General features: G+C 38.6%; 1 long non-coding RNA gene across 1 annotated transcript; it reads left to right on the forward strand.

The window, feature by feature from the left end:
* The first annotated feature begins 759 nt into the window (after window positions 1-759).
* Window positions 760-22,800, forward strand: LOC139439039 (uncharacterized). Its single transcript, XR_011648867.1, has 3 exons — window positions 760-880; window positions 20,303-20,356; window positions 22,273-22,800. It is a non-coding gene; the product is annotated as an uncharacterized lncRNA (long non-coding RNA).
* Window positions 22,801-23,989: the final 1,189 nt, after the last annotated feature.

The following is a 23,989-nucleotide window of genomic DNA, read 5'->3' on the forward strand; positions in this document are numbered from 1 at the left end:
ATTCAGAAGGCTGAAAGCCAAGAGAGAAGGGTGGTCTTGTTCTTTAAATGTGTTGAGGTTGTTGAAATATTTGAGATACTTGAAGACAAGGAGCTGGAGGTGGCCAGCTGTTTAACAGGAGAGAGGGCGCTGGAGAGTGCACTGTCCATACTAGACACATGACAACCATTTGTTGATCCTTTATATGTGGTATTTCCCCACAGCTCAACTAGGGAGTACTGTTGCCCTATTATAGAGGAGGAAGCGATTTCAGAAGTTGACTTGTGTTTTTAAGACTGCCAGTTTAGCGTATAAGGCGGCCATGAATTGGATACAGTTGTGCACGTAACAGCTACCATTGACCGTTAGCTCGGATTACATAGCATATCCATGGAGTTTTTTAAATATACAAACCTCTTCCGGTAATGTATATTGCTAAAACTGTAATAGGTTATTCTGCTGTGCAGCTAGGAATGTGAAATGCTGGTTCAAACCGTCCATTAGTTCGCGGAATGTTAAACCAGCCTGTGCCCTAAAATTGTTGGCGTGCTGGTAATAATACCGTTCCCTGGCCCCAGATCCAGGTTTACACGAGCGGAATTTTGAGACTGGGGCCTGGGTATATGAATGTTTAAGGCTACCGCACTAGACGGGACCTCCATTACAAGCAGCGAGCCCGAAACGCTCCGCCAAGCGCAGGGGCGCCGCAAACCGACTTCCGGGTGCGAGGGGCGCGGCCGCGCGGCCGCAGTGGGAGCCGAAGCGGGCGGGGCGGGGCGTGACACGGAAGTTAACCCTGGGTTCGGCCCCTCGCGGTGGAGGCGGCGAGGCTCTGGCCTGCTCCCAACTGCAGTCTCTCTGTAGCCTCATCCTCCCCACCGACATCATGCTCCAGTTCCTGGTGAGTGGAACTGTGGAGAAGAGGGGCGAGGGGCGCGAGGCCTGGGAGACCTCGGGTCCCTGTCCTCCCTCTGGGGCTCCCGACGCCGCGGAGGTCTTGGCCGGGACACTGAGCGCGGGTTTCGCGGTCTCCTCAAGCCCCCGCGCCTACTCGTCTTTCGGAGCGGGATGTGCGGTTTGGTTTCTGCCTTGCCCCAGATCCCTTTGGCAGTATTTTCCTGTAGCCATTCAAGTTTCTAAAACATCTAGGTGCCAGAGCATGCATTTTTAAAACTTGTTCTGTGCGGTTCCCTGTGCAATCCTCGTGTTACAGCGTCTGTTTTTAAAACTTTTTGTTTTCTTCCTTTCTTGCCCTCCTGTCACCGGACACAGGCACATATTCCATCTCTGGCTCTGCTGGTTGGCATATTTGAAAACGTATGAGGGTGGGAAGAGCCCGGAATAAACCTTAAATTAGTGGGCTTGAGCTGCCAGACTTTGAGGGTGGCAGGTTGCTGAAATGAGTCTGAAACTGATGTAAAAGTAGTTTTTCCTAAATGCTTTTGTTTGGGGCGTGGGGGTGGAGTGGAATGAGTGTTACTATGAGTAAGCAAATTATCTCACATGACTTCTTATTTTAGTTTAACCGGTATTTCCAAGATTGCCTAGCGGAGGCTTTAGGAGGACTTGCCAGTCAGATTTCCAATTGAAGTCTTTATAACAAATTTTCGTGTGTTCAAAAACTTGATTCTTTTAACCTCTAATTCTAATAAAAGGCACATATTCTAGTATCTTTCAGATGGCCAATGGAAATCTCATGCGCTGGGGATCAGATAGAAGTGCCGGTTTTGTCCTTTTGAAAGATAATTGACTTTTAAATCTCTAGTCCAAAAGAAGTGCTTCTTGACATAAACTGTTCAACTAAGACAAGGCTGCCCTTCTGTTTCTGGAAGTTTCTCCAGTGTCCTAAGTAGGCGTTAACCTAGGAGTTAATAGAAATAAACATTATCATTTACTTGTAAGAAATGCTCAGGTTAAAAGCAGTATCAGCCCAGAATAAGATGAAATTGAGCCTCCTTCTAAATCTGCAACTTATCGATAAACTGGCAGGACTTGGATGCAGTTACAGTTAAGTCTATAAGTGTTTTTCCAGATTGAGTTTTTTTGGTTTTGGAATTTTTGCTGTATATGAACATGGATGTGACATTTGAGAATTCAGAATTCTCAGCATTTAAGCAATTGATTAAATTCCTGGTTCAGAAGTAACTCATAACACTGGTGTTCTCTAACCTTCTGTTTTTCCACCTCCTCAGTTCGTCCACCTCCTCGCTGCTTTTGTTGAATCATTCTTTCAAATGATTCTCTATATGAACTTGGGCAAGTTTTTATCTTTGCTTTTAGTCATTTCATTTATAAAACTGGGGTTGAAGTAGATGATCTCTGATTTCTCTAGCTTTTAACTTATGATCAGCCAGCATGTCGTAGTGCTGAAGAGATCAGACTGCTGGGTTTGAACCCTAGTCCATTGTTTTTAAGCTGGGGAAGCCTGGGCAGATTATTTAAATTCTCTCTCCTTCATTTCCCACATTTGAAAATGAGAACCTATTGTGTTGAGGATTAAAAATGAATTAGTACATGAAAGTTAAAACAGTGGCTCTTAGTTAGGATTCAGATATTGTTCTGCTTCTCTCTTGCAAGGTGTCAATTTTCTGAAATGGGAATTCGTTTACCTGAGAAGGAAGGTGATGGGGAAGGTGATGGAAGTGATGGAACAGCCACGTATTACACATGCACATTGTCTAACCATTTTGAAGCACTCTATGTTCCATACAGTTGTCATTCCATGGAACACCAATTGAAAACCACTGCACTGGATTGTGTTGCTTATATATTCCTTTCATTGTTCCTTCCTCTTTGCATTAAAATATCCACCCATCATCCCTATCGTGAAAACTTTTTTCTGTGATCCTGTTACCTCCTCTACCTTTTATTCTAGTAGTTTCCTTAATTGCAGTAAGATTTAGCTCTAGTTTTGTTTTTTTTTTTAAGATTTATTTATTTCTCCCCTTCTCCCTCCACTGCCTCATTGTCTGCTCTGTGTCCCTTTGCTGTGTGTTCTTCTTTGTCTGCTTGTCTTCTCTTCAGGTGGCACCAGGAACCGATCCTTGATCCTTCCAGAGTGGGACAGAAATGCTCAATCTCTTGTGCCATGTCAGCTCCCTGGACCACTGCATCTCTTATTGTCTACTCTGTGTCTCTTTTTGTTGCATCATCTTGCTGTGCCTGCTTTCTGCTTGGGCCAGCAGTCCTGTGCGGGCCAGCTTGCCTTCACCAGGAGGTCCTGGGAATTGAACCCTGGACCTCCCATATGGTAGTTGCTTAAGCCACATCCATTTCCCTAGCTCCAGTTTTTTGTTTTTTGTTTTCAGAAAACTTGAAACTTGAAGGGAAGGCAGCTTTGTGCTCATTGCTGGCAGCTTTATGTTCATTGCCTATTGTAATTTGTTGCTCAAAGCCCAACTGCTTAAGCCACATCCATTTCCCTAGCTCCAGTTTTTTGTTTTTTTGTTTTCAGAAAACTTGAAACTTGAAGGGAAGGCAGCTTTGTGCTCATTGCTGTCAGCTTTATGTTCATTGCCTGTTGTAATTTGTTGCTCAGAGCCCAATTGCTTAAGCCACATCCATTTCCCTAGCTCCAGTTTGTTTTTTTCAGAAAACTTTTGAAACTTGAAGGTATGGCAGCTTTATGTTCATTGCCTGTTGTAATTTGTTGCTTTTCTTTTTCTTTTCTTACCTCTTAAAGTCTGCAGCATTTGATATTCTCAACCATCTCTTTAATCCCTTTTTTCTTGGCTCTTGCCTTTGTAGTCATACCTTGGTACTCGACTGCTTTGAACTTGTCGAATTTGGTACTTGACACATTTTGACATGAAAATTTTGTCCTGGTACTTGTCGCTTGTTTGATACTCAACACGCAAGCTAGAACTTGTCGGTGTTGGTTGTCTCATGAGTCGCTACCCTTTCCATCTGAAACAGGGTCACTTGTTAAGCAGTAGCTCTTACCCTGTGCATATCCCACTGCTGTCTTGTCTTAGCTTCTGTGGTCGTTTTGTGTATTTTTGTATTTGTTTTTCTTCATCATGGGTCCTAAGAAAATGAGTAGTGATAGTGCTGAGCAGAAAGAAAATTACTTTGCATCACCATTGAGCAAAAAACCCAAAATATTAGGTAAATATGAGAGCAGTATTCCCATTACTGATCTTGCTAGGGAATATGGTATGCCTATAACAACTGTCTCTACCTCATTAATAATAAAGAAGTGATTAAAAAAATGGCAGATGTTGCTGAAGGAATTCAAGTACTAAAAGCAGTGTTCCCAAACACTCCAGGGAGTTGACAGCTGTTATTAATTTGGGTAAAGGAGAGGCATTTAGCAGGCAACAGTGTATCGGAAGCCATGATATATGTAAAAGTGAAAGTGTTGTATGTCAATCTTTTGAAAAACCAGAACCAAGTGATAAAGTGTTGAAGTTTTTAAGGCCAGCCATGGCTGGTTTGATAATTTTAAAAAGAGGACCGGCATCTGTAGTGTTGTGAGGCATGGCGAGGCAGCGAGTACATTTTTAAGATTTAATTTTATTTGTTTATTTACCTCTCCCCAACCCTCCTTGTTTGCACATGCTGTGTCTGTCTCTCTTTCTTGTTTCTTTAGGAGGCACCAGGAACCAAACCCGTACCTCTGATGTGAAAGGAAAGCACCTAATCACTTCAGCCACCTCCATTCCCTGCTTTGTTGTGTCTCTCATTATGTTTTTCTTCTTGTGTCTCTTGTTGTGTCAGCTCACTGTGCCTGTCCATTGTGTCAGCTTGCTGTCTTGCTTGTCTTTTTAGGAGGCACCAGGAACCTCCACTCCCTGCTTTTTGTTGTGCCTCTTGTTATGTTTGTGTGTGTGTGTGTGTGTGTGTGTGTGTGTGTTTCTTATTGCATCAACTTGCCATGCCTGCCTTTTGTGTCAGCTTACTATCTTCTTTAGGAGGCACCAGGAACTGAACCAGGGATCTCTCATGTGGTAGGTAGGAGCTCAGTCTCTTGAGCCACATCTGCTTCCCCATCAGTGAATTTCAAGACTACATTGAGGCTGAGGGTTTTATTCCCCACCAAGTTTTTAACTGTGATGAGACTGGAGTTTTTTTGGAAAATAATGCCAAGTAGAACTTAATATCAATAAAAGAAGAAAAGGCATTACCAGGTCAGAAACCAATGAAGGACAGGCTCATTCTATTGTTGTGTGGGAATGCTAGTGGGGACTTAAAACTCAAGCCTCTACTAGTCTTATCATAGTGAAAACCCATGAGTTTTCAAAAAGCATAATGTCATAAAAAGCAAACTCCATGTGATGTGGAGGGCAAACAGCAAAGTTTGGGTCATGAGACAATTTTTCACTGAGTAGATAAATGAAGTGTTTGGTCCCTCAGTGAACAAGTATTTGCTGGAGAAAGATTAGCCTCTGAAAGCTCTCCTACTTTTGGACAGTGCGCCTGTCCACCCTCCAGGCTTGGAGGATGACATTGGAGGAGTTCAGCTTCATCTCTGTAAGGTTCCTGCCCCCCAACACTACTCCTCTCATCCAGCCCATGTACCAGCAGGTTATTTCAAACTTCAAAAAGTTATATACCAAGGCACTTTCCCAGAGGTGCTTTGAGGTCACCTCTGACACTCTGTTGACACTCACAGAATTCTGGAAGGAGCATTTCAATATTCTTCACTGCCTTAACCTTATTGATAAGGCCTGGAACAAAGTCTCTTATAGGACATTGAATTCAGCATGGAAGAATTTGTGGACAGAAGCTCTGACTCAGACTTTGAAGGGTTTGAAGTTGACCCCAAGCCTGCAGGTACAGAGGGTACAGTTGTATAGGATATTGTGTCTTTGGGCCAATCCATTGGTCTGGAGGTCGATGCTGCTGAGTTAGTGGAGGAACATTGTAAAGAGCTTAGTACTGAGGAGCTGAAGGAACTACAGAAGGAGCAGCAACATGATGGTGGCTGAAGGGATTTCTTCAGGTGAGAAGGATGTATCCAGTTCCTTGATAAAAGAAATGTGTGCAAAATGGACAGAAGTTCAAAACTTTTGTGGAGAAGTACCATTCAGATAAAGCTCTGATAAGCAGAAATGTGACTTTATTGAGTGACCAATTTTACACTTTCAAGGAATTCTGAAAAGACAGAAAACAGTCATCATTGGATAAGTTTTTAGTGAAGGTGACTAAGAGTGTGTCAAAACCTTTGATGCAAGTTGAAAAAGGGCAGAAAAGAAAACATCTGAAGTGCAAGTGCCTGTTGTTCTATTGGAGGGAGACTCCTTCCCAGCAGCACTCCATGTAACCTCTCCTCCTCACCACTCTCCTTCTACCATCCCATTAGGTCATGGACTCTTCTCAGTACAGGCATAGTGAAGTTTTTATTTTATTTAATCTAAGTACGTATTTAATTTTGTGTTTATTTCTCAAATAAGGTACTGGTATACAATCCAATCTTTTTACACATTGCCTTCAAAATGTGCATTGTCTTTGGTTTGGGAACATAATTTACACTTATTTACATTATTCTTACGGGAAACATTTTTTTGCTACTTGTGGTACCTCCTGGAACCAATTAATGACAATTACTGAGGTACAACTGTATCATTGCTTTCCAACATTCTTTCACATTATAACACATAGAATTGTTGTTATGGAAGAACCTGCACAGATTGAAGGTGATTGGCTCTGGGTGCTGGGGATCAGTATCTTGGTGCACCAGTTGGAAATTGCCCTGTCTAATCACTCCTTTGCTTTACTGGCATCTTTTGGTTCCTGGGAATTGCTCAAGGTTCAGTTCTTGACCCTCTGTTCCTTTCTCCAAACCCACCCTTAGGGAGTGTGTTCCTTGTCATGCCATTGTCTCCTCTTTGCTTATAGCTACCAAAAAGCTGTAGTCCTTTTTTTCTGAGTTTCACTTTTCTGTCATCAACTGCCTACTGAACAACCCTTGTCTTCTATCTCAGACCCAACATATCTGAGCCCATTACTTCTCTTTCTCTGACCTAATTTATTTGTTTCCCCTAGAAGTGCCCGCTCTAGGAGTTTGATATAGTTATGAATTCCAAAAATAGACATTGGATTATGTTTGTAAGTTGTTCTGACCTGGGCATGATTAAATTATGTTTAGGACTTTGATTGGGCTATGTTAGTAGTGTGTTAAGTCCCTGCCCCTTGGTGGGTGGGGACTCACAGATAAAAGACATGGCAAAGGACAGAGTTGGAGAGTTTGATGCTGGAGTCTTGAGCGGAAGCCCCGGAAAGTAAGCACAGAGAGGAAAGAGAAGCAGGCCCCAGGAAGAGAGGACCTGAGCCAGGAGAAGAACACAGAGGAGTAGAGATGGCTACTTAGACATGGCGGAAACCCTGGGGAGAGAGACAGAGCTGTTCGCCTGATAGTCTACAGCTGACCTTGTGGAGAAAACAGGACCTGAGCCCAGAGAGAAGCAAAAGTAGAAAGCCTCATAGTCTGCAACTGACCTTGTGGAGAAACCAGGACCTGAGCCCAGACAGAAGCAAGACCTGGGAATAGAGGAACCCAGGAAACCTGAACCCTGGCAGACATTGGCAGCCATCTTGCTCCAACATGTAGAAATAGATGTGGATGAGGGAAGTAACTTGGGCCTATGACCTGGTATCTGTAAGCACCTACCCCAAATACATACCCTTTATAAAGTCCAACAAACTTCTGCTCTTTTTTGTGTTAGCACCCCTTTGGCTGACTTATATACTGATGTCAGTCTTTTTTTTTTTAAACATTATTTTTATTTTTTAAAGATTTATTTATTTATTTATTTCTCTCCCCTTCCCCCCACCCCCACCCCGGTTGTCTGTTCTGTGTCTGTTTGCTGCGTCTTCTTTGTCCGCTTCTGTTGTTGTCAGCGGCACGGGAATCTGTGTTTCTTTTGGTTGCGTCATCTTGTGTCAGCTTTCCGTGTGGGCGGTGCCATTTTGAGGCAGGCTGCACTTTCTTTCGCGCTGGGTGGCTCTCCTTACGGGGCGCGCTCCTTGCACGTGGGGCGCCCCTACGCGGGGGACACCCCTGTGTGGTAGGGCACCCCTTGCGTGCATCAGCACTGTGAATGGGCCAGCTCCACATAGGTCAAGGAGGCCTGGGGTTTGAACCACAGACCTCCCATGTGGTAGACTGATGCCCTAACCACTGGGCCAAGTCCGCTGCCCCATAATTTTATTGATACATATTAATAAGCATAATTCATACAAAGTGTGCATTCATTGGTATTTGGTATAATTACATAGTTGTGCATTCATCACTTCAGTCATTATTAGAGCCATTTTCATTATTGCAGTATGATAATAAAAAGCAGACAAACAAAATTCTTCACCTCTCAATCTCACTATCTCTCCTATATATAACTATCTTTGGCAATTCTTGCACAATTTTTTATTAAGCAGTTCTATTGAGATATATTCATATGGAATATGATCTAACTAAAACGTAATATCAATAGCTTTTAGTATATTCACAATGTTGTACATTCATCATCACAAAAAATACAATTATTTCATTACTCCAAAAAGAAAAACTCCACATCCCTTAGCATACCTACCCAAGCCCTTTATGGCCATTAATCAAATTTTATTTTGATAAATTGATTTATATTTGCATTTTATATAAATGGAACCATACAGTATGTTACACAGTATATTTAGTACATAGTAGCAAAGTCATACATTATTTGTCCTTTTGTGTCTGGCTTGCTTCATTCAACATAATGTCGTCCAGGTTCATCCATGTTGTCATATGCTTTACCACTTCATTTCTTCTTACAGCTGCATAATATTCCATCATATGACTATACCACAGTTTATCTATTCATTGGTTGATGGACACCAAGATTATTAACAACTTTTGTCAATCGTGAATAGTGCTGCTGTGAACATAAATGTGCAGATGCCTATTTGTGTCACTGCTGTCAGTTTTTCTGGGTATATACCCAGTAGTGGTATTGCAGGGTCACATGGCAAATCTATATTCAACTTCTTTAGGAACTGCCAAACAGTCCTCCACAGTGGCTGTACCATTTTGCATTCCTACCAGTAGCGAATAAGTGTTCTGTCTCTCCATGGCCTCTCCATTACTTGTAGTTCTCTGTATTTTTCATAGTGGCTGTTCTGATAGGTGTGAAATGATGACTCATTTTAGTTTTGATTTGCATTTCCCTAATCAGTAGTGATGTTGAACATTTTTTCACTTTTTTTTTTGCCATTTGTATTTCGTCTTTGTACAAATGTCCTAGTCTTTTGCACATTTTTTATTCAGGTTGTTTGTTTTGTTGAGTTATAACATCTCTTTGTATCATGGATATTAAACCCTTATTGGACATGTGATTTCCAAATATTTTTTCCCATTGAGTCAGCTGCCTTTTCACCCTTTTGACAAAGTTCTGTTGGGTGCATTCGTTTTTAATTTTAAGGTCCCATGTATCTATTTTTCCTTTTTAGTGTGTGCTTTGGGTGTAAGAATTTAAACAAGATTCGTGTTAATTCTTTTTGAAATGCTTGGTAGAATTCACCTGTAAAGCCATCAGGTTCTGGACTTTGTTTGGAGATTTTTGATGACAGATTCAATCTCTTTAAATGTTACTGGTTTCTTAAGTTCTTTTTTTTTCTGTAGCATCAGTGTAGTTTGTGCATTTCTAGGAATTTGTCCATTTCATTTAGATCATCTGGTGTGTTGACATACAGTTTTTCATAGTATTTTCTTATTGATCCTTTTCTGTGGAGTCATTTGTAACATCCCACCTATCATTTCTTTCTTTTTTTAATATATTTTTTTATTTTTTAAAAGATACTTAGATAACATAAATGTTACATAAAAAATATAAGGATTCCCATATTCCCCTGTGTGGGAAAGAGTTTCACCTGTTTTACCTAGATATTGCCTTATTATAGATGTTGCAGTTGGAATCCCTATTATTATAGTTGATGTTGCAGTTCTGATAACTAACAGCTGCTTGGGCGTTTCCAATAAATATGATGTGGAAACAAGGGTCCAGGCTCTCAGTTCCCAAAGCTGTGAGAACCCTGTTCCCATCTTTATCTCCTCTTGTGTCTTTCTCTCTGACCTTTATTTCGTAAAGTTCTGCGTCTCCTTCCCTTCGAGCCAGCCTATCACTGAGCTGGTTCTCAGCAACTGGAGGCCCGATCAGGGACCCGAAGGGAAGAAGGATTGCCTCGAGTGAAACTAAAGTTTATGTAACAGCGCAGAGCCCTGAGTGGTTTGGAAAGCCTTCGAGGTCTTCGAGGGTTTGCTTGTATTTCCCCAGGAGAAAGAGAATGTCCTGTGTGGGTACCAGCTCGTTGGATAAAGCCATACTACGAAGGCCAAGAGACAACAAAAGTTCCTGTGGAACCCAGAACTCTGGTCATGCAGATGGAGAGACACATGCTGGAAACGCACAGCTGGGACTCATTCTGAAGACTGGAATGGCTTTACATCAAAGTATTTAAACTACAGAACTTGTTCAAGCACGGCATCATAGAGCAAGTATGACTTCGGGACAGAAAGAGATTAAGAAAGAAATTGAGAAGAGGAAAACTGAAAAAGAAATGTTGAATTATAAAAGGAAGCAATGAAGAAATTCTAGATGAATAATTTGAAACTGCTTTTGTGTTTGTTCAATATCAGTGTGTGTGTTGTAATTGTTTCAGTGTGTGTGAAAAAGAAAGAGAGAAAGAAAAAGAGAAGGGTGGGTGCCCAGAGCAGGGCAGGTGCCCAGAAAGAAAGAAAAAGGGATAGAAAGAGAAAAAGGAAGGAAAAAAGAAAAAGAGAAAAAGGAAGAGAGAAAAATGAAAAGAGAAAAAAAGGAAGAGAAAAAGGAAAAAGAGAAAAGGGAAAAGAGAAAGGAAAAGGAGGAAGACAAAAAGGAAAAAGAAAAAAGAGGAAGGATAAAATGAAAGATGTAAAAGTTAAGTGAATATTAAAAAAGGTAAAAAGTTTGTGGGAATGCTAACTGAAATGTAATAAGGTGTATTTTGTCTTAAAATATTGAAAAAGGTAAAAGGTTTGTGGGGGTGCTAACTGAAATGTTATAAGGTATATTTTGTCCTAAAATAAAATGGTTAATATGGAGATATGCAGGACACAGCTAGTATGCGTATAGGAAGTTGTGAAAGTATTGTGGTAGCGTTCAGTGAGATAATGTGTTTTGTGAAAGTAAAACAAGCCTGAATACAAAAAGTGCAAAAACTGTGGACTTTTGCAGTTCTTCCTCAAGGCTTTCTGCACTGACCTGATAGCAATGAATCTGGCTGCATAGAAGAAACCTGTGACAGTGACCCTACTAAGAAACATCAGAGACAGTGTTATTTTAAGGGCCTGGAATAGGCAAACAATTGGGACAAGCTGCTGTATCAAATGATTAAATGTTGTTTGGTTGGGAAAGACGAAACTATATTCTCTGCTGAATTGGTAAATACTTAGCCTGTGAATTGGATGTGGCCAGCACTAATATCGAGTACAGGCCTATATAGCCTTGTTAGTTGGGAATCTTAAGCCCATGAGAAATGAAAGTCTATTCTTTAAATGTCTGCTAGTTGGAAGTCTTATTGTATGTTGTTGTGTATAATCTACAGTAGTTATGGATTATGTATAAAATGCTTGAGTACTAATCAGAACTTTAATAATGTAATGTATTGTGTACTTAAGTGATTTGATGAACTGTAAGTGATATATAAATGTACCTTGTTGAATGTATATGTAAATTTCTTAAGTTTGAACAATCCTGGTACTGGATATATTGAGAAAAAATTTAATGAATGTTGTTCAAACCTAAAAGTGGAAATATCATGCAGGAAGCTTTGTTAATCAGTGAAATTTTATTTTCATAGACTTAGCTAAAACAAAAAGGGGGAGATGTGGGAGTTTGACCTGTTCTATTGTAGATGCTGCCTTATTGTAGATGTTGCAGTTGTTCCCTATTATTGTAGGTGATGTTGCAGTTCTGATCACAAACAGCTGCTCGTGAGTTTCCAATAAATACGTTGTGGAAACGAGGGTTGAGGCTCTCAGTTCCCGAAGCTGAGTCCCCTCGTCCCATCTTTATCTCCTCTCCTGTCTTTCTCTCTGACCTTTATTTTGTAAAGTTCTGCATTGCCTTCCCTTCGAGCCTACCTATCGCTGAGCTGGTTCTCAGCACCCCTGCTCCCCCTATCCCGCACATTTTCCCACATAAACATCCTTCATTACTGTGGTACATTCATTGTAATTGATAAACACATTTTGGAGCATTGCCACTGAGCCTGAATTATAGTTACATTGCAGTTTATACACAATTCTGTAGGTTATGGGAAGATGGGTGATGGCCTATATCTGTCGTTGCAATGTCATTCGAGACAATTCCTCTTTCATTTCTGATTATCAAAGAAAAAAGAGAAAAGATATAAAAAAATATAATCCAGCCAGAGGGTTGTCAATTTTATTGATCTTCTCAAAAAACCAGCTTTTGGTTTTGTTGATTTTCCCTAATTTTTATTGTTTTTAATTTAATTTCTGCTCTAATTTTTATTTTCCTTCTACTTTCTTTGGGATTGGTTTGCTGTTCTTTTTCTAGTTTCTGTAGTTATTCAGTTAAATCTTTGACTTTAGCTCTTTTTAAATATAGGTGTTTAGGGCTGTAAATTTTCCTCTCAAGACTGCTCTCACTATATTCCATAAATTTTGATAAGTTGTGTTCTTGTTTTCATTTGACTCAATATATTGACAGATTTCACTTGCAGTTTCTTCTTTGACTCACTGATTATTTAGGGGTGTGTTTAGCCTCCACACATTTGCAAATTTACCTTTTTCCTGTCTATTGTTGATTTCCAGTTTCATTCCATTATGATTTGAGGAGGTGCTTGTATAATTTCGTTTTTATATTTATTGATAGAATCATTGTGCCCTAACATGTGGTCTATCCTAGAGAAAGCTCCATGGATACTTGAATGTATAACCCACTGAGTTTGGATGTAATGTTCTGTATTTGTCTGTTAGGTGTAACTCGTTTGTCATGTTGTTCAAGTTCTGTTTCCTTGATGATCTTTTGTTCTTCCTTATGATGTGAGTGGTGTGTTAATGTGTCCAGTGATTATTATAGAGATTTCTATTTCCTTCTTCAGTTTTGCCAGAGTTTGTCTCATCTATTTTGGGGCACCCTGGTTAGGTGCATAGAAATTTATGACTGTCATTTATGACTGTCATTATCCCTTTTATTAATGTTTAATGGCCTTCTTTATCTCTTAAAACCTTTTTTCATTTAAATTCTGTTTTGTCCAATATTAGTATAGCTACCCCTGTGCTCTTTTTTGGTTACTATTTGTGTGGAGTATCTTTTTCCAACCTTTCACTTTCAGCCAGTTTGTATTCCTGGGTCTAAGGTAAGTCTCTTGTAAGCATCATATGGATGGTTTATGTTTTTTTATCAATTATGTCAGCCTATATCTTTTGATTGGGGAGGTTAATCCATTTACATTCAATGATATTATTGTGAATACATTATTTACTTCCTCCATTTTGATCTTTGGTTTTCATGTCATGTTATATTTTCATCTGTCTTTTTACTCTTTTGGTTATCTTTTTTGCTATTCTTCTATAGCCTCCTCCAAGCCTCTCTCCTCTCTTTTTCTTTCAGGCTCTAAGGCTTTTTAATATTTTCTGCAAAGATGGATTCTTTTTTATGAACTCTCTTAGTCTTGTTTATTTTATACTCACCTTCATATTTGAAGCACAATCTTGCTGGATAAAGAATTCTTGGCTGGCAATATTTCTTCTTCGGTATCCTAATTGTATCATACCACGGTCTTCTTACCTCCATAGTTTCTGATGAGAAATCCATACTAAGTCTTACTGGGTGTCCCTTGTATTTGGTGGTTTGCCTCTCCCTTGCTGCTCTCAGAATTTTCTCTTTATCTTTAGCATTTGACTTTCTGAGTAGAATGCATCTTGGATTAAGTCTATTTGGATTTATTCTGATTGGGTTATAGTGCACTTCTTTGAGATAAAGTTCATTTCTTTTGTGAGAGTTGGAAAATTTTCAGCCATTGTTTGCTCAAATACTCTTTCTGCCCCTTTTCCCTTCTCCTTCTGGAACTCCCATCACACGTATGTTGTGTTTCATGTTGTCATTTATCTCCCTTCGCCCCTGCTCAATTTTTTCCATTCTTTTCTCTCTTTTTTTGGGGGGGAGGGGTGTATTGTATATTCTTTCTGCTGTCATTTCAAGCCTGCTGTTGTATGCGTCTAATGTGTTTTTTGGCTCAGCTATTGTGTCTTTCATTCCCATCAACTCTCTTACTTTTCTACTAAGGATTTCAAATTCTTCTTTATGCTTGCTCAGTGTCTTCCTGATGTCATTTATCTCTTTAGCCATATTGTCTTTCACATCATTAATTATATTTTGGAAATTTGTGTGAATCTCGTTCTCTCAAATTCCATGTCTCTTCTGGGGCTTTGATATACTCCTTTTCTTGGCCATGTCTACCATTTTCTTTGTATGGTTTGTAATTTTTTGCTGATGTCTAGACATCTGATTAGGATTGCAGTTTACTCAGATGCTCAACCTCTTTCTCTTTTATAGTGATTTAATGGTGGGAAGCAATGTGTTACTGCAGCTCTTTGATTCTTGACTCGACTGGGATCATTACAATTGCTCCTGATAGTTGCTTAAAACTGGGCCCTGGACCTAGTAATGGGTTGCAGACCTGCTTATTAGGGCTTTGGGGAGGCTATAAAGGCTGAAAAAAGCCTCTCATTTTTAATTTTCTCATGTGCACTTTCTTGGCCTGCCAGCAGATGGCGCCCTTTGGCAGCCCTCTCAGAGCAATGCTTGGTTAGAGTTTGCTGCAACACAGATTGGATCAATGTGATATAGGTTCCTACCTGGAAGTTAAGAGCCTTGTGAGTCAGACCTTCTGAGACAGTTCTTCAGCCTTCTCTGGCAGCCCCTTCTGTTTTCTAGGGTAGGAAGTAATTTCACTTCCCTCTGAGTCCTCAACAGTCAGTCCCGGTTAGTAGAGAAGGAGATTAGGAGGGTCAGATCTCTTTAGTCTAGGATCCCTTTAGTCCCTTGCTGGCTTCCAAGGCAAACAATGACAGATTGCTATCGGGCATGGAAGGGCTCATGGGACACCGCAGACCAAATCTATGGGTCAGAAACTCAGCCTTAGGTTGTGTCCCTCTCTCTCCCCTTTCCAGGGCCTGTGGATCCCTGGAGCTCCCTTTGTTTGTAGCCAGCTCAGAGCCATCCTGTTGATGTAAGCTTTTATCTGAAATATACACCATCAAGTCTTTGTACCATTATGATCTACCTCTCCATTTATTTAGGTCTTGGATATCCTTCATCAGTGTCTTATCTTCTCAGTAATGGACTTGCACATTGTTATATATATTTCTAAGCACCTTTTAGTTTTTGTTGCTTTGTGAATGGCATCCTTTTTAAAATTACATTTTCAAATTGGTTGTTGCTGATTATAGAAATGCTAGTAAAGTTTTTATACTGATTTTGTATCTAGCAATCTTGCCAGTTTCTTAGCTCTGGTAGTTCTGTAGGTTCACTTGGAAGTGACTCTGAAGATGGTCGTATCTCTAGTAAGTGACAGTTGTCTTTTCCAAATTTTATTGTTTAGATTTCTTTCTCTATCTCCCTTCTTAAAAATTTTTTAAAAAGCTAGGACTTCTAAGTAGAAACAACAGTTACATTTCCGTTTCTCTCCAGGCTCTGCTCGCTGCACAAGGCCAGCTGTAGACTATCAGGCATACAGCTCTGTCTCTCACCCCGGGGGACTTCTGCCGTGTCTAAGGAGCCGTCTCTGTTCCTCTGTATTCTTTCCCTGTGTGTTCACTTCCTGGGTTCCTGCTCAAAACTCCCAACTCTGTCTTTTGCCATGTCTTTTCTCTGTGAGTACTCTCCCACCAAGGGGCAGGGACGTGCCCTACTGATGTCACCCAATCAGTCTTAATCATAATTTAATCAATTAAAAGTGATACTTCTGACAGACCAGTTTACAAACATAATCCAGTAACTATTTTTGGAATTCATAAACAATGCCAAACTGCTAAAATGATTTTTCATATTTTTCTCCTTTATTGCATTAATATGAATTACATTGATAGATTTTCTAATACAAAGCACTTAAACTATGCGATCCATTTAAACCATCATTTGGTAATGTGCTGTGTTGCCTTCATTGCACCTTTATGTATTTTAGTCTTGACTTTCTAGAGTAGATCATAAATTCCATGGGGGGAAGCACCATACATTATATTTCCCAAGCACATGGCATAGTTCTGAGGGCCTACTAATTATTTTGTGATTGATTTCATTTATTTAATTAGATTTTTCTATTTTGCCTGATCCCTACACTCAGATATTCAAAAGTGGATTATATGAACATGTTTCTTTGAAAACAGGCAAACAAGTTCTACTTGATATTCTCTTTCTGGAGGGTTACTGCTAAATTTTTCATGAATGTCCCTGTTCATTTTACTAGTTCAATCAATTAAAGAATCAACAGTGTTTCCTTTTTTTTCATTCTCTAAAGAAAATTATTGAATATAAAACCTAATTTTGGTGTGGGAGAGAGTATAAACTACAATGTTAACTATAATCCATACTATGTGGCAATGCCTCCAAAATGTGTTCGTCAATTGCAATGAATGTACCACACTAATTAAAGAAGTTGTTAATGTGGGAAAAGTGGGAAAAGTGGGAAATGGGAGTGGGGCATATGGGAATCCCCTATTTTTTTAATGTAACATTTTATGTAATCTATGTATCTTTTAAAAATAATATATTTTTTAAAATTACTCATAAAGTGTTTCTGGTGGCAGTACAAGACGTTATTTTCTCAGCAGATTTTCATATGCACAGAATGTAGATTTTATTACTTGAAGCAGTTAAACACAATTTACAATTCTTTTGCAGGACTGAGTATGAAGTGGATTATATATATATAGGGGTTGTATTAGTCAGGGTTCTCTAGGGAAACTGAACTGACAAGATCTTTATACTTATCTGTCTATAAATGTTAAGCTGCATATACCTTATTACTTAACAGTCTTAGCAGGATTTGGGTAGTACTTTGTAATCAAATACATTGAATATTTTGTAGTTAAATATATCCTTCAGTGGGGTCTAAAGCAGCATTCTATATTTAAAGGTTTCTAGTTATATAGTGGAAAATTAGTATTCACACTAAATGTGATAAATAAAGGCTAAATATTCTCATGTCAGTTCAGGTGTGATTTTGCTGCCACATGAGTTATGAAGAAACTTGGTTTGTCTGGAGATTTGGTTTTTACACTTGTGGATGATGGATTGTGGAACTGCGTTGATTCCAAGTGTGCGGAGTTAGAACATGTCATCTCTCCTGATGTGCACTTCTCTGTACCAGTCTAGATTTCCTTTTGGGGTTCTTTGGTTCAACCTCATCTTTTCACCACTATCCTCTTGTCACTCCTCTGTTCCCCAAACTTATAGTATTTTATCATTTGTTGTCTCAATGTTTTTGTGAGAAGCTACTTTTTCATATTGCTAAAGTCTCAAAAGTATTGCAGAAGGTGTGACAGTAATGAGTTTAGTGTTAAGCTGGGGAAGAGGGTATTCAACTTCTTTCTGCATTATTTTCTCTGCAGTAAATACTCGGTGGTGCGGGGGTGGGGAGGCACCACAGTAAAGACATCTAGCTGTAAGAGTTACTGGTAAGGCTTCCAGGTCTCGGCCTGAAAGAGGTTACCGATTCTTGGTCATAAGAGGTTTCAGACTCATTTAAGACCTATAATCTGGCTCCAAACTAATTTCTCAGACTCATGAGTCACTGTTTCTCAGATTTAGATTTTATTTTTCTTTCTAAACTTGCCTATGTACTATCCCATGAACACTTTATTCACAACTTTTCTGACTTCATGTCATTTCCCCAATATTTTTTTTTTTTTGAGATTTATTTATTTCTCCCCCTCCCTTTATTGTCTGCTCTCTGCATCTATTTGCTGTGTGTTCTTCTGTGTCTGCTTGTATTCTCATTAGGCAGCTCGCGGAACCGATCCTGGGACCTTCCAGAGTGGGGGAGAGGCATCATTCTCTTGTGCCACCTCAGCTCCCTGGTCTGGTGTGTCTCTTGTTGTCTCTCCTCTGTGTCTTGTTCTGTTTCGTCATCTTGCTGCGTCAGCTATCCGTGTGAGCCAGCACTCCTGCGCAGGGAAGTACTCTGCACAGGTCAGCGCTCTGCATGGGCCAGCTCGCCACATGAGCAAGCTTGCCTTCACCAGGAGGCCCTTGGTATCAAACCCTGGGCCTCCTATATGGTAGATGGGAGCCCAATTGCTTCAGTCACATCCATTTCCCTCCCCCCAATATTTCTCTTAACGAAAGTATCCCTATCTCCTTATATTGTGTATTTAATTTTACAGTATCCCATTGGCTGACCTAGGAATATTCTAAAACTGGATGTCACTTGTTTAGAAGCCCATAGGTTTTGCTTTTTTAAAAATATCTGCCAGTTTTCAACCTGCCCTGATGCCTAGCAAAGTTACCAAAGTGATGCCATATTAAATGTGCCATATTTATTTTGAGACATGCATGATAAGAACCAGGAATTCTAGAATGTTGGAGCTGGAAGGAACATTGTTAGTGTAATGTTTTATAAATCAGGAGTTTTAAGTTATTTTCAATCTCATTTTCTGTTTGCTTGGTGTTAGACCTAACATTCTTAGTCTTGTAGTTTTCCCTTTTCTTTTTAAAAGATTTATTTATTTATCCCCAACCCCCCACCCCCATGGTTTGTGCTTGCTGTCTGCTCATCTTTTTAGAAGGCACCGGAAATGGAACCCGGAACCTCCCATGTAGGAATGAGGCACCCATTGGCTTGAGCCATCTCTGCTTCCCTTGCTTTTCTTTTTAAAACAAATTTCTCTTTCTGCATTTGAAAAACCTGCTCTGGTTATATGGTTTCTGCTCATAGCAGTGAAAAAAATCATGGTTTCTTGGTGCCACCTTGGTAAAAATATTACTTTGCACATGTGTCTAATTAATCAAATGATCAGAAAATGGTTTTTGATTAGAAGCTACATAGTTTCTTTTATTTTTCTTAATTTACTAAAAACAAACTAAATTATGATTTTGGTACTTAAAGCTTAGAGGGAACCCAGCTGTTTTCCTTTTCCCCCATGTATCTCTTCAACTTGAAAACAAGGTTAGACCATGGGCATGTTTGACTGATGGCATCAAGTGCTGCACTTTGTTTTCCTATTTTAATCTCTTCTGCTGGGTATTGAATAATAGGAGCAATGCTGATTAAACAAAATGATGAAAAAGTCAGATGCCAGTTTAAATTTAAGAAATTAGAAATTAGGCCTCCCCTTTGGAGGTTCTTAATTACTGGGAGAAAAACAGGGAATTGTAGAAGAACATTAAAATGTGAAGCTTAAGGAGCATTGGCCTTTATGCTGTATAGGGAGTACTTCACATTTTCATGGAAGTTTTTGTTCAGGAAAATAGTCACCCAATGGGATAAACATTTATAGTTTTCTAAAAATCATGCCTGTCTCTCTGGTCACTGTGTTAGACCACGTTCTCTTCAGGTCTTAGTGCCCTGCCCCTTAGACTCCTCACATAGCAGTGTGAGAAGCCATATATTCTGTCAGTGGTATGGCAAGGTTTCCTATTTTCTGTCATCATATAGTTTAGTTTTTGAGTACATATCTAATTTAGGTTGTCCTGTTTTTCTTGTTGTGAAGGACCCGGGAGAAGTCACTTTATCATCCTGAGCCTTAGACTCCTCTTTTGAAATATGAAAATACTGAACTACGGGAGTCCCTTCATTCTCTCAGATCCTCTGGTTTCATTTAATAAATTTTAAATCATAGCAATTTTTATTTGATGTAGAGGGGAATAACAGTGCCTGAATTATCCCATTACTCTTCCCATCTCTCCCTCAAGAAAACAAATAACACATTGCAGCTTTCAGCTGTAAAAATCAGAACCTTGGTTTGGGTTTCTAGAACTTACAGTCAAGTATTTATTTTGGTGGGAGAGGGGAAGAGTGTGCTTTTTTGTTTAATTTTTTGAAGTATTTAGGAGTTGTCAAGGAGAGAAGGACAAATTAGGATAGGTTTGTTCAGTGCCATCATTTAGTCTTACTTTGTGTTAATGCCCTTTAATGACCTTTTGGGAAGGTGTTGATATACTCATTTGATAGAAGAAAAATGTGACTCTCATATATGCAAAGCCCTAGACTGGGTGCTCGGGTCCTCTAACTGTTTTGAGCTCCTGAGGAGAACATCGTATATGTAATTTGGTTTGGTATCAGACTGGCATAGAACTCACTATCCAGTATAACAACTCTTTCTTTTCTATTCTTGCAGCTTGGATTTACTTTAGGCAACGTGGTTGGAATGTATCTGGCTCAGAACTATGATGTAAGTGGCCATACCCATGTTCTCTTTGACCATGTAACTGTTTTATGGTGACTTGTCTTTGCTGAGATTAAGTGTCCCTCTAGCATAAATTAGGTCCATAGGTCTAAGAAAAAAGTCCTCAATTTTGTTGGAAGTTGTTCCAGTCTTCCTCCCTCCCCACCTTTCTCTCTTTCTTTCATTCTTTCTTTCTCTTTCTTTCAAATATGACTCCGGCTTCTGGTTTTTTATAGAGTACAGAAAAGCAACAGTTAACGCAATTTGGTCTGAGCTCAGCATAATTCCACTGTTGGAAAAGCAATCATCCTCAGATTTATTAGAGACTGGGAGGCTGTGCCATAGTTTGTTAAAGTTTTTCATTTTTCATTGATATTAAACTAGACTCCATCTGGTAAATCAGCCAACACAGAGCTATCGCTCTGATTAGATATTTTCCTTAACCCAGGAATTCCTAATCTGAGACAATGGACTCTTTTATTTATTTATTTTTAAAGCAAATCAGTTTTATTGATACATATTAATAAAGCATACAGTTCATCAAAGCGTCCAGTCAGTGGTATTTGGTATAATCACATAGTTGTGCATTCGTCACTTCAATCATTACTCAAGTGTTTTCATTATTTTAGTAATAAGAATAATAAACAAAACAACAAATTTCTTTACCTCTCAATCTCAGTATGCTTCCCCTGCTGCTATGTAGCAGAAATAGTTGCTATTTCTGGCTATCCTTTGCACAATTATTTATTTATTAAGCAGTTTTATTGAGATATATTCACATACAATATAATCTATCCAAAGTGTGTAATCAGTGGCTTTTAGTATAAAAAATATGGTGCATTTGTCACCACAGAAAATTTTAGAACAATTTCATTATTCGAAAAAGGAAAACTCCATACCTTTTAGCAGTCCTTCCCTGGCCCTACATAACCATTAATCTAATTTCATCTTGATAAATTGATTTATATTTACATTTTATATAAATGGAATCACACAATATTTGTACTTTGTGTCTGGTTTCTTTAACTTAGCATAAAGTTTTTTTTCTCTGATTAACATCTTGTATTAACATTTGTTCAGCTTCAAAGAAAAACGGTCTTATATATACAATTTTACCCATATTCATATTTCACTTTACCCATATTCATTTCACATGCAGTTTTACTATGCTATGCAGTTCCATGTTATATTTTTTAGCTTTCCTTTTAGTAATATACATGACTTTAGACTTTTTCTTTAAACCTCTTTCATACCTACATAACAGTACTAACATAATAGTTACAAACATTATGTTAGGCTTTCACTTTTCCATTCATTTCCAAAGATTAACACAGATCCTTTTTACCAATTCTGCAGAAGTTAACCGTCAGCTTTCCATGCATTATCTTAAAAACTGTTATCACCAGAGAAGCATCTGTTCTCCATTTTACCACAAGAGGGCAAAATCCCACCAGTTTAGATGGCCTCATGAGTCTAAACTGTATGTTATCCAAGAGTAAAATGAATTTGGGTTCTTAAAGTTTGATGGAAAATCATGTGATAAGTAAAGAATTTAAAGATTAATTATATAATCTTTTCAGCACCCTTACCCAGTAATAGAGATGACTGAAAATTTTGGAGGTGAATCTGTATGGTGTGGCGTGTTTAAGGAGTACAAAGTTTTGTGATGTGGGACATTGTGTTAGCCTCCCTTTATAGATGGGGCAGTTGAAAACCATGTGATGCAACTGCCCATGAATAGGAATATTGCAAGGGTAATGTTTGTTTTAAAAAGACAAGGAAGTGAAACATACTAATTTATTATTTATTTGTAATGATGCTCCAGTGTGACATAGAGAATTCCCTTTGTCAACTTTCACCTCAGTCATGTGGTTTTCTAGATAGATTTAAAAAACTTTCGGTAATCTTTTTTCTTTTCAAAGATACCAAACCTGGCCAAAAAACTTGAAGATATCAAAAAGGACTTGGATGCCAAGAAGAAACCCCCTAGTTCCTGAGGCTGACTTCAGCTGCTTTCTGGATACACTGATTCTACTATTTTGAGGGCCTCCTTTACCATCTGAACCAAAAGCTTTTGTTTTAATCTCCAGCCTCAGCAGTTTTCTTCGTTGCTAGACCCTGAGTTGCCTTAGAGCAAAAATGAGGCCACAAGTTAAGAACTATACTTATTTTCCAACGTCCTCACCCCTTCCCATCCTTCTTCCAGCTGCTTGGGACATTCTAAGACTGGAATTATGGTGCTAGAATAGTAAACATGGCCTTTATTTAGTAGTTACTTCTTTATTCTTTGGGATTTCTACCATCTGTCTTTAAGAGAAAAATTGATGTTCTGTATAGCTGATCAGATACAAATACTGCTAATTTGAAATTACAACAATTACAATGGGTGCCTGTTAAGCTTTTGGTACTAAATTATGTTGTTTCAAAGTAATTAAAATTAATATCTAGAAGCCAGTTTCTAGTGAATTATCCATTTATTGTATGCTGTTGTCAGGCAGCTCCATAGCTGCGCATTTAACCAATAAATCAATGTACTCTTCGTTAACTGAGAAATTAAATTCTGAGAACCTTGGCAGGAACAGGGGAATTTAAAAAGTATGTAAAATAGTGGTCTTTGTCCTCTTTAGAAGTCAGTCTATTTAGTCCACACATTTTTCCCTAATGGTATCCTCAAAAAAATCGACTTAAGAAATAACGGGTGCATTTGACATTACATGGTAAGTAAATGAGAAGTTGTTCATAAGGGAAATTTTATGCCTTTTCACATATAAACAATGTATATACATTATAACTTTATAGATTCTTATAAGAAAAATTTGTCCCAAATGTATAATAAAATCACATCAAGAGGGAGAATTTTTCTGCAATTTAGGAGTTTTTTCTTTCAATCAGAAATGACCCTTGTAACTTGTCAAATGTATGATTATTACATATTTATTCAAATAAAAGGTTTGGATAGGTAACTTTTCCCATGTGTCAAGATACAAAAGTGATTTAGTGGAAAGGGCTTCTCTGACTCATAGCTTCTAGTTCCTGTCTTTAGAGGCATTCACTGTTACCAGTGTCCTTGGTGTTTTTAGACAAATGTTATCAAACCATATATTGAATTATTTTCTTTATTTTAAATGAAGATCATTCCATTTCAGTATATAAGCTACAAGGAATATCATTCCTCCTTTGGCTGCATAAGATTCTATTGAATGAATATACCATACTTTTTAAAATCTGTTACCGATGAATGTTTAGGTTGTTTACTGTTAACAGTGATCACCTTGAACCTTACGTTATTATACTTTTCCATACTGGTATATCTGTAGGATAATATCCTAAAATGTGACTTACACTAAATAACATTAGTTTCTCCTTTCATTGGAATGTTTTGTTTCAGAGAGCTTGTTGGGCAGTTTCACTGATAATGCCATTTCTTAAGAATTATCTGTGTCTGACGGTGATGACACAGATACTATATGTGATTAAAATAAAGTGACTCTGCTTCTTTTTGAAAGCATATCTGCCAGATCTTATACATAGAGATAAGTTTTATTTCTGTCAAAGTAGTCCTCATATGAAATAGACTTAGGATCAAAATTACTGGTTTAGCTACTCCCTGGCAATACTACCATGGGCAAAAGGCTTATT

The sequence above is a fragment of the Dasypus novemcinctus genome, chromosome 5 (genome assembly GCF_030445035.2).
Source record: "Dasypus novemcinctus isolate mDasNov1 chromosome 5, mDasNov1.1.hap2, whole genome shotgun sequence".
In the NCBI taxonomy this organism is placed as follows: domain Eukaryota; kingdom Metazoa; phylum Chordata; class Mammalia; order Cingulata; family Dasypodidae; genus Dasypus; species Dasypus novemcinctus.